This window comes from Uranotaenia lowii, chromosome 3 (genome assembly GCF_029784155.1).
Source record: "Uranotaenia lowii strain MFRU-FL chromosome 3, ASM2978415v1, whole genome shotgun sequence".
NCBI lineage: Eukaryota > Metazoa > Arthropoda > Insecta > Diptera > Culicidae > Uranotaenia > Uranotaenia lowii.
In genome coordinates this window covers 34,023,241-34,038,093 of record NC_073693.1, presented here as the reverse complement: position 1 = coordinate 34,038,093, position 14,853 = coordinate 34,023,241, and positions in this window count along the sequence as shown.

Genomic DNA, 14,853 nt, shown 5'->3' with positions numbered 1-14,853 from the left:
CTCGGTCATAATCGGTTCAATTTTCTCGGTAACTGTACGGCACACGAACGAACCTCTCCAATTCAGCAATTTCAGAGGCAATCGGTTTGTTTTAGTAACCGAGACTAAAAAGGTAGTAGTATCATTTTTAAGATCCGAACGACTTCTCGGACCTTTCCAAACCATTGAATTCACTTGGCAGCAGCAGCAACAGAAAAAAAATACTAGAAACACAGCCGAGAATTGTTTTAAATATTTGTGAACCCATTGTTAGCTGGCTGGCTTAGTCTGCCAATTCAGAATGACCTAATGAATGGCAGCAACACGGTTCGTGGATCGCGAAACACAACAGAAGACAACTGAACCGGACGTATTTGTGGGGGCGTTCTGCTTTTTGGGTGGCCGCTACATAGTTTCAAAGTTCAAAGTTGCGGAAAACAACATGCGTACCTTCCTTAAGCGTTTGTTTTTGGGTTGAAACGGAGGTTCGGTGCAGTAAGGAAGGAAAGTGTCACTAGACTTTTTTTTTTTCAAATAAAAGAAGGGAACGTAGTTAATTGGTTTAATGCGTAGCCTAGACCTTGCTTAGACTAATAATACTAATTAGAACCGAGACAACAAGGGGCAACAATTAAAAACTGACTACTTCCTTGTAATTAGTTACACTATTGATGCGTTCTAGGCACTTTGTTGTTTTGTTTTGAAGGTATTCTTGGGGTGATTCGATAAGTTCAATGATTTTTGCATTGTTTACCTTTGAACTTGATGCTTGTTTTATGGAAATCCAGATTGAAAAAAATATGGATAAACATTTTAATTAAGATTTTTTTTAAGAATCTTTGTATTTTTTGCTGTTTCATTATTCAACTACCACTTAAAGTAATTTAATAAAAATTCAAACGTCTTGATGATTTTCAACATTTAATTGGAAGAAATTAATGGCAACAAAAGTATAAAATGGAACCTGTCAATAAGAAGAAAATAATTCCAATTTACCGTCATCATGACGTAGGTATGACTAAGATTAAAGTAAAAAAAAAATTAAAATTTTTGAACTCAAAAATTCTCAACAAAAATGCGTTTTGCTTGGTAAAGTAACCTTGAAACCGAGTTTGTCTGATGATTTAAAACTTTTATTTCAAAACAATGGACATAAAGATAGCTAGCATTCTGGTTGTTAATCATGGCCGTAGGGATGAGGTAGGGGGTTTGGGGGTTAAACTCTCCCCCAAGAGAGTTTAAGACCAGAAGAAGAGGTGTACTACTCTATACTGAAAAAAATATATTCTGAATCCGATTCTGCTATAAAGTGATTTATGATGTGTGTTGAATTATTCACTCATAACTTAGATCTGAAATGTTTAGTTCAAATCTGTTTTAAATTTATTCACTAATTGCAAATTGTTAATCATTTCAATTTTGAAGGAATACAATTCAAGACCAAATTTTAAAACTGATAATAACTTTACGAAATTTAGCGTTTCATCTGATTTTGGATTTAATTTGATGAATTAGCTTGAAGTTTCAATATCCACGTTTGAAATCCTGCATCCAGAATTGAATTTCTTGTGGTCACTTATTTCGAATCCAAAATGTACAGCCTTTCAAAATCGCTTTCAAACTGCATGCAAAAAAGTTGGTAAAGAAGTCAAAATCAAATTCAAAACAGGAAATTTTACAAATCTTTAATTTTATAATGAAAAAAAAAATCAGAATTTAATTAAAAAAAATCCTTTTATGGGTTCAGCTCATTATCTCACGATCTTATTTCAGGTTCAAAATTCTATCTTCGTTCATCTTCATTCATTATTTTGAGAAAAATCAGTTTAAGTTAAAGAAAAACCGCAGCAAAAATTAATATGTACTCAATTCATAATGAAATTTGAGGAATATATTTGGAAAATTCGTGTAAGAGATGGCCTTGAAAACCTCAAGTAAGGATAAAAGAATGGAGTCATAATATGACTAGAACTTCATCAACAGTTCTGAAAAATGAAAATGAAACCCCTAACAATTTTAACCATAAAAATTCTGAATTAAATAGAGAAATTCTGAATTCTCATTTTATAATTAGTTTCAGAATACAAATTTTCTTTTTGAATTGTTTGGAAATTATTCTATATGAAATGAACATGATTTTTGAATTCAGTTGAATGTTTAATGTCTTATTTCTAAGGATTAAAAAAACTTGATATATGAAATTAAAAAGCTATTAATAATTTTGTCAAACCCTGGATCTCATTGAGTAACTGAAACTGAAATCTTATTGAGTATTTAATTTTTTTTAATACAGGTTTGTGCCTCTTCCAAATTTTTAAAAAAATGTACTGAGTTTATTGAGTTTACATTACATAGTTAACTGTAAGTTTCAATAGCGATTTACACATTAATTACTAGAACCAAGTGTTTAAATTTAGTAACATAGATTTACCAAAATTTTTGTGTCGAATTTCGTAGTAGAAAGTTTAATTATAAAATTTATAACATTTAAGTTATGTTGTGTTTTTCAAGTGTAGCACACTATAGACAAGCGAAAAACGAGAACTCTATATTAAAGACTGATATAGAAGGAATTGAAACAAACTCAAAAACCAAATTTGACTTCTACTTCTACCATTGGAAATTCCATAAAAAAAATCACGGAAAGCTTAGACATATTGTCATCGAAATTCGATGAAAGTATTATTGATTCAGTAAAATTATAAAAGGTCAATAGTCTTTCAATAGTTTTTCATCTTTTACAATTTTCTAACGTGAAATTTCCAAATCTTTAAGCACATCACATTATTCACATTTTTTTGTTAAATGTCAAATGCAATCCTTCCTATTTATTGGAATAATCAATAAAACAAGAATTATGCGATGTTTTTCGAAAATCAAGCTTTTTGTATTAGTCAATACGGTAGGTGAAAAATGGGCTTAAAAAAATTGATTGACTTACTTAGGAAAACTAGTAATATCTGATAATTCAGTAACGGTTTATATTTTTGTTTAAAAATTTCGCAATTGATAATTTTCAAATTTGTTTTTCTAAAACGTTTACTATCAGTTTTTCACATAGGAAAAATGTTTATTGTGGCCATATAAATTTATTCAAAATCCTTTAAAATGTGGAGTACAACATTAGAAAAAACAAGAAACACAGAAAAAAAAGAAGGCTGAAATTTATTTCTTTAACCAAAATTAATTCCGTAGACTATCGTGCGTGAGTAGTAAACACCTGTCAAGTGGCTACCAACTTGGTGAAGTGTTAAATTAGTATTTGATGGATGAATTTTGAAGTTGAAAATATTGGTTTCAAATTGTTTTGTTACACTACTTAATAAAGGTTTATTGAGTGTCAAGATTTGAGTTAAAAAAAAGTTTTTTTGAATTTCAAGCCAAAATTTAAAATTAAAAATAAGTTTCAATTCGTGAATGTAAAAAAGTCTTAGGTCTTAAGTGCTAATGTTCAAAATGCCAATTTTTTGGCATGTTTGTTAACACTTATTTTTTATATACCTTTGGATCAAGTAATTTCCCGTTTCTCCACTAAATTCATGAAAAAAATTAACTTGGATCAAATTTCCATCCATTTTATGTAAAATCGGGCATTGAAAAAAAAGAATCAAAGATGAACAGGGTTTAAGTTGCGTTTTAAAAAAGATATTTTGCATCAAGAAAAATCGTACTTGTACATAAACCCAAATATCTCGAGCAACACATTATCAATTAAAAAGCTGTTTCCGTCATATTGAATATATATAAACCTACAATCATTCATTTGAGTAACTTTTGTGTACGATTGATGTTTGTGGGTTCATAATCAGAAAAACTTAATAAAATAAATTTAAAAAAATAATAAATTTAAGATACGGTCTTGGACTAGATTTTCACAATAACTCACTAGGTTACAAATCTACATCTGTTGAAAATATAAAGATTTATTTTCCTCCAAAATAAAGGGAAAAGATTTCAAATTGATGATAAATATAATAGTCTAGATATTTGGATTTGTGTGCATCTTAAAGCAAAATAACATTTTTCACCATAGCCCAAACCCATAGGGTCGGTTAATAAATTTGAGATATGAAAAAATTCAAATAAAAGATTTCTGACACATATTTCGCATTTGGTATCATAACACTGATCATACCTCATAGGATTTCTTATCTGGAATTTAAATTCAGATTTTGATCCTGGGTTTAAAATGCTGAATTTAGCCTAATAATAAAAATTCAAAATTTAGATTGAGAGTCAGCTCGACATTATGTTCTAGAAACAAAATTAATTAATCAATGGGAAAATTTCTTTAAGGATTCAAACTGCAGGCGATTACAATTTTATTATTTTGACTCTTGATTCAAGATTGAAATGTTATAGTCAGTTTTCAAACACTAATCTAGTGAAAGTCACAAATAATAAACAAGATCTCCTTTTCCAAGTATTTTTTTTTTTTCAAAAATCTAGATTTAAATTTTTTAAACTCTATTCACAGGATTTCAATTATGAAATATCAAATAATAAAAAGTAATTTTGGTTGATAAGAGAACTTTTTTTCAATCACAAATAAGGAGAAATTCAACTGAAAATATATTTGTCGGTTAATTTATATTGCAGAATCTTCAGAACAAAATTTCTAACAAGGATCGTAAAATATAATCAAGTTTTCTAAAGTAAAAAATAAATATTATTTAAACTGTTTACTCAATTTCTTACTTTTATGTATATGGTCTCATCAACGCTGAAAATGATTATGCTTGTGGTTGAAAAGTTTTAGCTTTTTACTTGATAAAAAGAAAATATAAAAATTTAATTGAAGCCTACAAAATCTCTTTTTTTTAAGCTTTATAAAAAAAATTGGCAACTGCTAGGACTTATTTTAGAAATTGATTATTTGAAAAATATAGCTATTGATGTAAAAAAACATTTACCTGAATCTATTACCTGCACATTTTTTCCTTTTCTTCTTATATGCATTGTTCAAACAAAAATGCTTTGGAGAAAAAATTGTCATCAAAACCTCCCTCCTCATCTTTCTAATGAGCCGATTCTTCCTGCGGCCCTGCTTATTTATATAAATTATAAAAACCAAATTGAAAATTCTGCCTCATGCCATTAAAACACTGCATAAACTATATCTGAATAATGTCTGAACTTCTGTATTCTACAAAAACAATGCTGGCATTTGGCATGTTAGTTCCCAATAACTTTTCTTAAGTCTTATTTCGGGACATTTAATTACAATCTTGTGTTGATTGTGCTCAAAAATAATCTTTCAAATTAAAGGATTTTTGGATGCACAAAATTTACGTTAAATTTAACGCCAAGAAAAATCTACGATTGCAGCAGAATTAAAAGTTTTTCAAATGCTGGCAAGGCACAGAGAACAATAAGAATAGTGATTTAAACACAAAAAAAAACGTTAATTTGTTCAGAAAAACATAATTTGATATAAAATTTATCTGCCTTCCTAATTTTTGAAACAAAATATTTGGTCAAGGATATTAGGATTTTTGAGGATTTCAAAAATTAAATCTGCATTCAATAGCAGTAATCAGAAACAACAATATTTATTATGAATTAAATTGAAAATTGAATGGAAAGTCTGAATTTCTTTAATTGTTCATTAATTATATATTGTCACATATTTTGCACTCTCAGAATTGTTTAAACTTTTTTTTAATGTTTCCCCGATCTGTTTCAATTTGTTGTTGGACTTTTCTTTTTGATTAGCAATTGATTTGTTGGCTGACAGTCAAAACATCAGCAAAATTTATGATATAAATCTCATAATGATCATTTTAATTTGTAGTTTTTGCTTCAAATGATTTTACTTCTTATTTTAATGCTTTTAAACCCAGCGCAAGAAGCTCTAGATTCTATTATTTAATGTTTTCGAATAATTTTTCTTAATCAAATGTGATTTAAAATTGCATTTGTTTCCTTTTTAATGACTCTTCTGTACATTCAAACCACCTTAATAAATTTTTTTTCTGTTTTTAAGTATGGATTGTTACTCTTAATAAAACTCAGTTCAAATGCAAAATCTCTATCTGATTTCCTAGTTTGTAATGTTTTAAATAAGTTTTGTCCCTTAATTCAGATTGGTACTCTAATATGTTGTGTGAGTTTCGAATGCATTTTCGATTACCTATATTCATTGTAATTCTGATATATTTTCCAAACATGATATGCAATTTCCTTACCTTTATTTATGTTGCAATATCTTTCTGCGATTATCATTCCGGTTTAAAATCTTAACGATTGTTTTTATCAATTTTTTGTATTTTATTGATCATGATTTTGTCTTATAGGGAAGAATAGATCGAATTAATAATCAGCAATGCAGTGAATTGGAATTCCAATTTTAAGGTACAAATTTTTATCTCAATTTTTTCATATTTTACTGGAAACTTTGATTGTTGCTCAAAACTTGCAATCGAAAATTTCAATTAAAAAAAAGTTTTGATTTTGCACAATTTTAAAATAATAAAAAAAAATTAAAGTTCAATAAAAATTATTCGGGCTTAGAAAATAAATATACACAGCAAAAATTATTTCCTGTAAAATTACGCAAATGTCCTGTAACAAAAAGGAGCAGGACAATTTACCGTAATTTCGCTGATCGAAAAACAAATTACGTGACATGAAATTTTTAGTGTACAACTTTTTTTCAAGACATTTGTTGTAATAATAAATGAATCTTCGTTAACTTTTAAGGAAAACAATTAAAAATTACAGGTTTTGTTAATAATAACAGGTTGATTCATTTTAAAGGTTGCAGTTTCAGTGACACGTAAAAGTCTAAAAAAATTTCTGTGTATAGAAAGTGAAAGTAGTTCAATTTCTAAATTTTATTAAAATTAAAAAAAATCATTGTTAAAATATTCATTTCTTGGTAGCATTTCTTCATTATTTGATGCTTTGAAAAAAATTATGATATTTTAAGATATAATCGACCTGAATGGGTTTCAAAAATATGAATTCATTCGTAAATTTGTTGTATTTATCTCAATAATCTGTATTTAATTTTTCAATTTTTTTGAGGTTTTCAAAAAAAGTTCAACACTTTTTTTCCATTATTTAAAAACGAACTTTTCGACACTTTCACTTATTTTCTTAAATTCAAAAACTTAAAGAAAAAAAAATTAAACATAATTTTCGAATCCTTTAAAGTAATATTTCTGTAAGTTCAACCAATTGTGTATGCATGTAGAAACATGACTCTTTTTTAAGAACTATGAATTTTTCAAGTTAAGATTTTCACTTTTATTCGAATCCAAGCGTATCTTTTTCCAATTGGGTTCGAAATTAACCTATTTTCAAAATAAAAATCCATAAATAATTCTCATTTTAAATTTCAAATCTCTAAACAACACAAACTGTCAAATCGTGCAATTTTACTGCAATAAATAGAACTGTAGGGGAGAGTAAGAAGAGTTGATCCCTTAAGTGAGTTCATTTCTTAGCCATATCTCGTAGCCGGTAACTCTTACAAAATTCAAAGGTTCTTGAAAAATGTGTCAAACCTTTAAAATATTCAAAATTGTATTTTGTGAGTTCTTTAACGTTAGTTGCAATGTTAAGAATGTTATAAACTTCAAAATGCCATATTTTTAGAGCGAAGATTAACTCTCAAATATTTTTAAAAAATATTTCAAGCAATGTTACCTATGGGTTCAATTATCTTTATCGTTCAAACATACCTATTTTAATTCTGTATTGCTTATCTTGCCAGATTGCCCGGTTACGAGAATTTCATTGCAAAATGCCCGGATTTTTTTACTAACAGTGGCAATTCAAACAAAAAAACATAAATTTTGTTGTAATTTCATTTTAATAAAGGCCTCCAAAATGAAAATTTTTGAGCAACTTTTATAAAAATAATCACGGAAGTTTTTTGGAAGCTTTAAACATAATTTTAAACATGTCGATTAGTTTTGATGAAAAACTTTTTTATTGAGTAGTTTCTGGGTTTTGACAAAATTTGCACGGATCTTTCCCGCATTTTTGGTCGTTAATTTTGAAATCAAATGCCCGGATTCTGCCAGGTTTTTATATTAAATTGCCCAGAATTGTCCAGCCTAAATTAGTGCTGAAAAAATTCTGACAACCTTATGTATGGCTCTTTTAAAAGACTTATAAAAGAGCCATACATCAAGCAATTTTGCTGGAAACTATCGATTTATTCATTTTTTATGGTGGGCTTTGGACAAAATTCAAAGCCCCCTAAAAAAAGTTACAAATAAATATGATGAAAATACAAATAAAAACATGATCGAGTCTCCCCATTCATTGTCGATGTCAGGGGCTAAGCGCAGAATTAATCAATTCCAAATCATCATTTTCACACTTAAATCCAATGTAAATTATTTTGAATAATAAATAAATATAAAAATTATTTTCGTTCAGTTTTTGCTTCTACAACCGTTTTTTTTTATCAAATCTTGATGAAAGGTGCAAATTTTCCTATCAAAAACCTTTCTCGGCAATCTTGAAACAAATATATTAGTTTGCTCTAGGTAAAGGCAAAAAAATTAATCGTCGAACATTCCTAAGCATTTTTCAATTTCGGTGCCTTGAATGCTAATGACGGCTGACTTTGAGGAGTTCACCGGCAAGAAAATGAACTACCTTACGTAATGCAACAATTTGTCGATTTGCATCAACCCTCAAAACCACCTGACATATTTAGTGACTGATAGAATGTCCTGTTTTTTTTTTCATTCGAATTCTCATCCGTCATAGCTTTGGTTTTGAACAAAGTTACTGTGGAAGACACATTGCATAAACCTTCGCAATAAATAATGGGCTGGAGTCATTCACGTGAAAACCTTCTTGGGGGGCGTGAAACCTTTCAGAGCTCATCAAAATAAAGGAAAGAAAAATAATCTGAACTTTACTTTGCATTCCGGTGCCATCACTCGGGTGGCCTAAACAAGAAGGGTTTCCAACCTTCTTCGGGGTTTTTGAGGTTTTTCGCTCAGCTTTCGGCAACTGCAGCCGAATGTTTCATTCATCAGACGATGAATAGTGTTGCCCCTGTCTCCTAGTCATCCGTCCTCCCCTTTTTTTTTATAAAGTGGAAGGAGCCAATGATGAATTCTTTTGGGGACACCTGAGTCACTGACGAACTTCTCACCTGGCATCGGATTTTAAGAACGAGAAGGTCATGGCTGTGAACCAGGATGAGCACCTTACATTCATAGTTATTTCGGTTCAAGCCGGTGTTGTTCGACAAGAATTAAACATAATTCACCTGGCACCTTTTGTTGGGTCACCGAGAACAGCGTCAACATTAATAAAATTAACGTCTTCGCTTGAACCAGTTGTGAAGTTTGTCAAGTGACTAAGCCGGATGATCTGAGTCTGTTGATACGTTTTTGTATCGAGGAGGTTTGCAAATTGTAAGGTCGTAATAAATTAATTAGGATTGTTTGAAATCATACTTTTATGAGCTAAGAACTGTGATATAAGGGAAAAGGAACCGGATCGTTAATTATGTGGATTAATTTTGTTATGTTACTTAGACACCTTCCGGGTTTCAACCATTTTTGAGTGAATCTGTGGCTACAGTCGCTTTATTCTGATATAAAAATTATAATTGAATCTCGATCATTGACAATTTTGACAATTTTGACAATTTTGACAATTTTGACAATTTTGACAATTTTGACAATTTTGACAATTTTGACAATTTTGACAATTTTGACAATTTTGACAATTTTGACAATTTTGACAATTTTGACAATTTTGACAATTTTGACAATTTTGACAATTTTGACAATTTTGACAATTTCGACAATTTCGACAATTTTGACAATTTTGACAATTTTGACAATTTTGACAATTTTGACAATTTTGACAATTTTGACAATTTTGACAATTTTGACAATTTTGACAATTTTGACAATTTTGACAATTTTGACAATTTCGAAAATTTCGACAATTTCGAAAATTTTGACAATTTTGACAATTTTGGCAATTTTGACAATTTTGACAATTTTGACAATTTTGACAATTTTGACAATTTTGACAATTTTGACAATTTTGACAATTTTGACAATTTTGACAATTTTGACAATTTTGACAATTTTGACAATTTTGACAATTTTGACAATTTTGACAATTTTGACAATTTTGACAATTTTGACAATTTTGACAATTTTGACAATTTTGACAATTTTGACAATTTTGACAATTTTGACAATTTTGACAATTTTGACAATTTTGACAATTTTGACAATTTTGACAATTTTGACAATTTTGACAATTTTGACAATTTTGACAATTTTGACAATTTTGACAATTTTGACAATTTTGACAATTTTGACAATTTCGACAATTTTGACAATTTTGACAATTTTGACAATTTTGACAATTTTGACAATTTTGACAATTTTGACAATTTTGACAATTTTGACAATTTTGACAATTTTGACAATTTCGAAAATTTCGAAAATTTCGACAATTTCGAAAATTTTGACAATTTTGACAATTTTGGCAATTTTGACAATTTTGACAATTTTGACAATTTTGACAATTTTGACAATTTTGACAATTTTGACAATTTTGACAATTTTGACAATTTTGACAATTTTGACAATTTGACAATTTTGACAATTTTGACAATTTTGACAATTTTGACAATTTTGACAATTTTGACAATTTTGACAATTTTGACAATTTTGACAATTTTGACAATTTTGACAATTTTGACAATTTTGACAATTTTGACAATTTTGACAATTTTGACAATTTTGACAATTTTGACAATTTTGACAATTTTGACAATTTTGACAATTTTGACAATTTTGACAATTTTGACAATTTTGACAATTTTGACAATTTCGACAATTTCGACAATTTTGACAATTTTGACAATTTTGACAATTTTGACAATTTTGACAATTTTGACAATTTTGACAATTTTGACAATTTTGACAATTTTGACAATTTTGACAATTTCGAAAATTTCGAAAATTTCGACAATTTCGAAAATTTTGACAATTTTGACAATTTTGGCAATTTTGACAATTTTGACAATTTTGACAATTTTGACAATTTTGACAATTTTGACAATTTTGACAATTTTGACAATTTTGACAATTTTGACAATTTTGACAATTTTGACAATTTTGACAATTTGACAATTTTGACAATTTTGACAATTTTGACAATTTTGACAATTTTGACAATTTTGACAATTTTGACAATTTTGACAATTTTGACAATTTTGACAATTTTGACAATTTTGACAATTTTGACAATTTTGACAATTTTGACAATTTTGACAATTTTGACAATTTTGACAATTTTGACAATTTTGACAATTTTGACAATTTTGACAATTTTGACAATTTTGACAATTTTGACAATTTTGACAATTTTGACAATTTTGACAATTTTGACAATTTTGACAATTTTGACAATTTTGACAATTTTGACAATTTTGACAATTTCGACAATTTTGACAATTTTGACAATTTTGACAATTTTGACAATTTTGACAATTTTGACAATTTTGACAATTTTGACAATTTTGACAATTTTGACAATTTTGACAATTTCGAAAATTTCGAAAATTTCGACAATTTCGAAAATTTTGACAATTTTGACAATTTTGGCAATTTTGACAATTTTGACAATTTTGACAATTTTGACAATTTTGACAATTTTGACAATTTTGACAATTTTGACAATTTTGACAATTTTGACAATTTGACAATTTTGACAATTTTGACAATTTTGACAATTTTGACAATTTTGACAATTTTGACAATTTTGACAATTTTGACAATTTTGACAATTTTGACAATTTTGACAATTTTGACAATTTTGACAATTTTGACAATTTTGACAATTTTGACAATTTTGACAATTTTGACAATTTTGACAATTTTGACAATTTTGACAATTTTGACAATTTTGACAATTTTGACAATTTTGACAATTTTGACAATTTCGACAATTTCGACAATTTTGACAATTTTGACAATTTTGACAATTTTGACAATTTTGACAATTTTGACAATTTTGACAATTTTGACAATTTTGACAATTTTGACAATTTTGACAATTTCGAAAATTTCGAAAATTTCGACAATTTCGAAAATTTTGACAATTTTGACAATTTTGGCAATTTTGACAATTTTGACAATTTTGACAATTTTGACAATTTTGACAATTTTGACAATTTTGACAATTTTGACAATTTTGACAATTTTGACAATTTTGACAATTTTGACAATTTTGACAATTTTGACAATTTTGACAATTTGACAATTTTGACAATTTTGACAATTTTGACAATTTTGACAATTTTGACAATTTTGACAATTTTGAAAATTTTGACAATTTTGGCAATTTTGACAATTTTGACAATTTTGACAATTTTGACAATTTTGACAATTTTGACAATTTTGACAATTTTGACAATTTTGACAATTTTGACAACTTTGACAATTTTGACAATTTTGACAATTTTGACAATTTTGACAATTTTGACAATTTTGACAATTTTGACAATTTTGACAATTTTGACAATTTTGACAATTTTGACAATTTTGACAATTTTGACAATTTTGACAATTTTTATTATTTGTAAAATGTTGACAATTTTGACAATTTTGGCAATTTTGACAATTTTGGCAATTTTGGCAATTTTGACAATTTTGACAATTTGGACATTTTTGACAATTTTGACTTTTTTGACAATTTTGAAAATTTTGACAATTTTGACAAATTTGTCAATTTTGACAATTTTTACAATTTTGACAATTTTGATAATTTTGATAATTTTGACAATTTTGACAATTTTGACAATTTTGACAATTTTGACAATTTTGACAATTTTGACAATTTTGACAATTTTGACAATTTTGACAATTTTGACAATTTGACAATTTTGACAATTTTGACAATTTTGACAATTTTGACAATTTTGACAATTTTGACAATTTTGAAAATTTTGACAATTTTGGCAATTTTGACAATTTTGACAATTTTGACAATTTTGACAATTTTGACAATTTTGACAATTTTGACAATTTTGACAATTTTGACAATTTTGACAACTTTGACAATTTTGACAATTTTGACAATTTTGACAATTTTGACAATTTTGACAATTTTGACAATTTTGACAATTTTGACAATTTTGACAATTTTGACAATTTTGACAATTTTGACAATTTTGACAATTTTGACAATTTTGACAATTTTGACAATTTTGACAATTTTGACAATTTTGACAATTTTGACAATTTTGACAATTTTGACAATTTTGACAATTTTGACAATTTTGACAATTTTGACAATTTTGACAATTTTGACAATTTTGACAATTTTGACAATTTTGACAATTTTGACAATTTTGACAATTTTGACAATTTTGACAATTTTGACAATTTTGACAATTTTGACAATTTTGACAATTTTGACAATTTTGACAATTTTGACAATTTTGACAATTTTGACAATTTTGACAATTTTGACAATTTTGACAATTTTGACAATTTTCACAATTTTGACAATTTTGACAATTTTGACAATTTTGACAATTTTGACAATTTTGACAATTTTGACAATTTTGACAATTTTGACAATTTTGACAATTTTGACAATTTTGACAATTTTGACAATTTTGACAATTTTGACAATTTTGACAATTTTGAAAATTTTGACAATTTTGGCAATTTTGACAATTTTGACAATTTTGACAATTTTGACAATTTTGACAATTTTGACAATTTTGACAATTTTGACAATTTTGAAAATTTTGACAATTTTGGCAATTTTGACAATTTTGACAATTTTGACAATTTTGACAATTTTGACAATTTTGACAATTTTGACAATTTTGACAATTTTGACAATTTTGACAACTTTGACAATTTTGACAATTTTGACAATTTTGACAATTTTGACAATTTTGACAATTTTGACAATTTTGACAATTTTGACAATTTTGACAATTTTGACAATTTTGACAATTTTGACAATTTTGACAATTTTGACAATTTTGACAATTTTGACAATTTTGACAATTTTTATTATTTGTAAAATGTTGACAATTTTGACAATTTTGGCAATTTTGACAATTTTGGCAATTTTGGCAATTTTGACAATTTTGACAATTTGGACATTTTTGACAATTTTGACTTTTTTGACAATTTTGAAAATTTTGACAATTTTGACAAATTTGTCAATTTTGACAATTTTTACAATTTTGACAATTTTGATAATTTTGATAATTTTGACAATTTTGACAATTTTGACAATTTTGACAATTTTGACAATTTTGACAATTTTCCCAATTTTCAAAATTTTCACAATTTTGACAATTTTGACAATTTTTCAAAAAGTTAAATGATCTATTTAAATAATTATATTTCTTTTTCTTACAGGTAATGCAAGACTGTGATGAATCATCTACAGAGGGATTTTTTTGTAAGTAAAATTTCAAGTTTTATAACATCGCGAAATCAAATGTCTACCCAAATGGATAGGCAATAGCTTCACCACTCTCAAAGCCGAAGGCAACTCCCAATCGGTTATTCGTAAATTCAAAGCTACAAAACATTACACATTCACCCCCATCATCATCGCTGCAGTGAATCAGTTCTGTTATTCAACTCAGTCACGAAATAGTTCGGAGACAATAATGCACACACAACTGAGCCCGGCAGACATTATAATCAATCGGGTAACCTTAACCCAGATTGTTGGGTTCGCCAAATTTATTTTTTTTTTCACTTCATACCATTTCGTTTTTATACATTGCTATATTTTCATTCTTCAACAATTTCGGTTCAATTCGTATCGACACGATTTTAAGAGCCTGGTGGTGGTCTGGTGGTCAGCTCGCTAACTATTATCACATGAACCTCC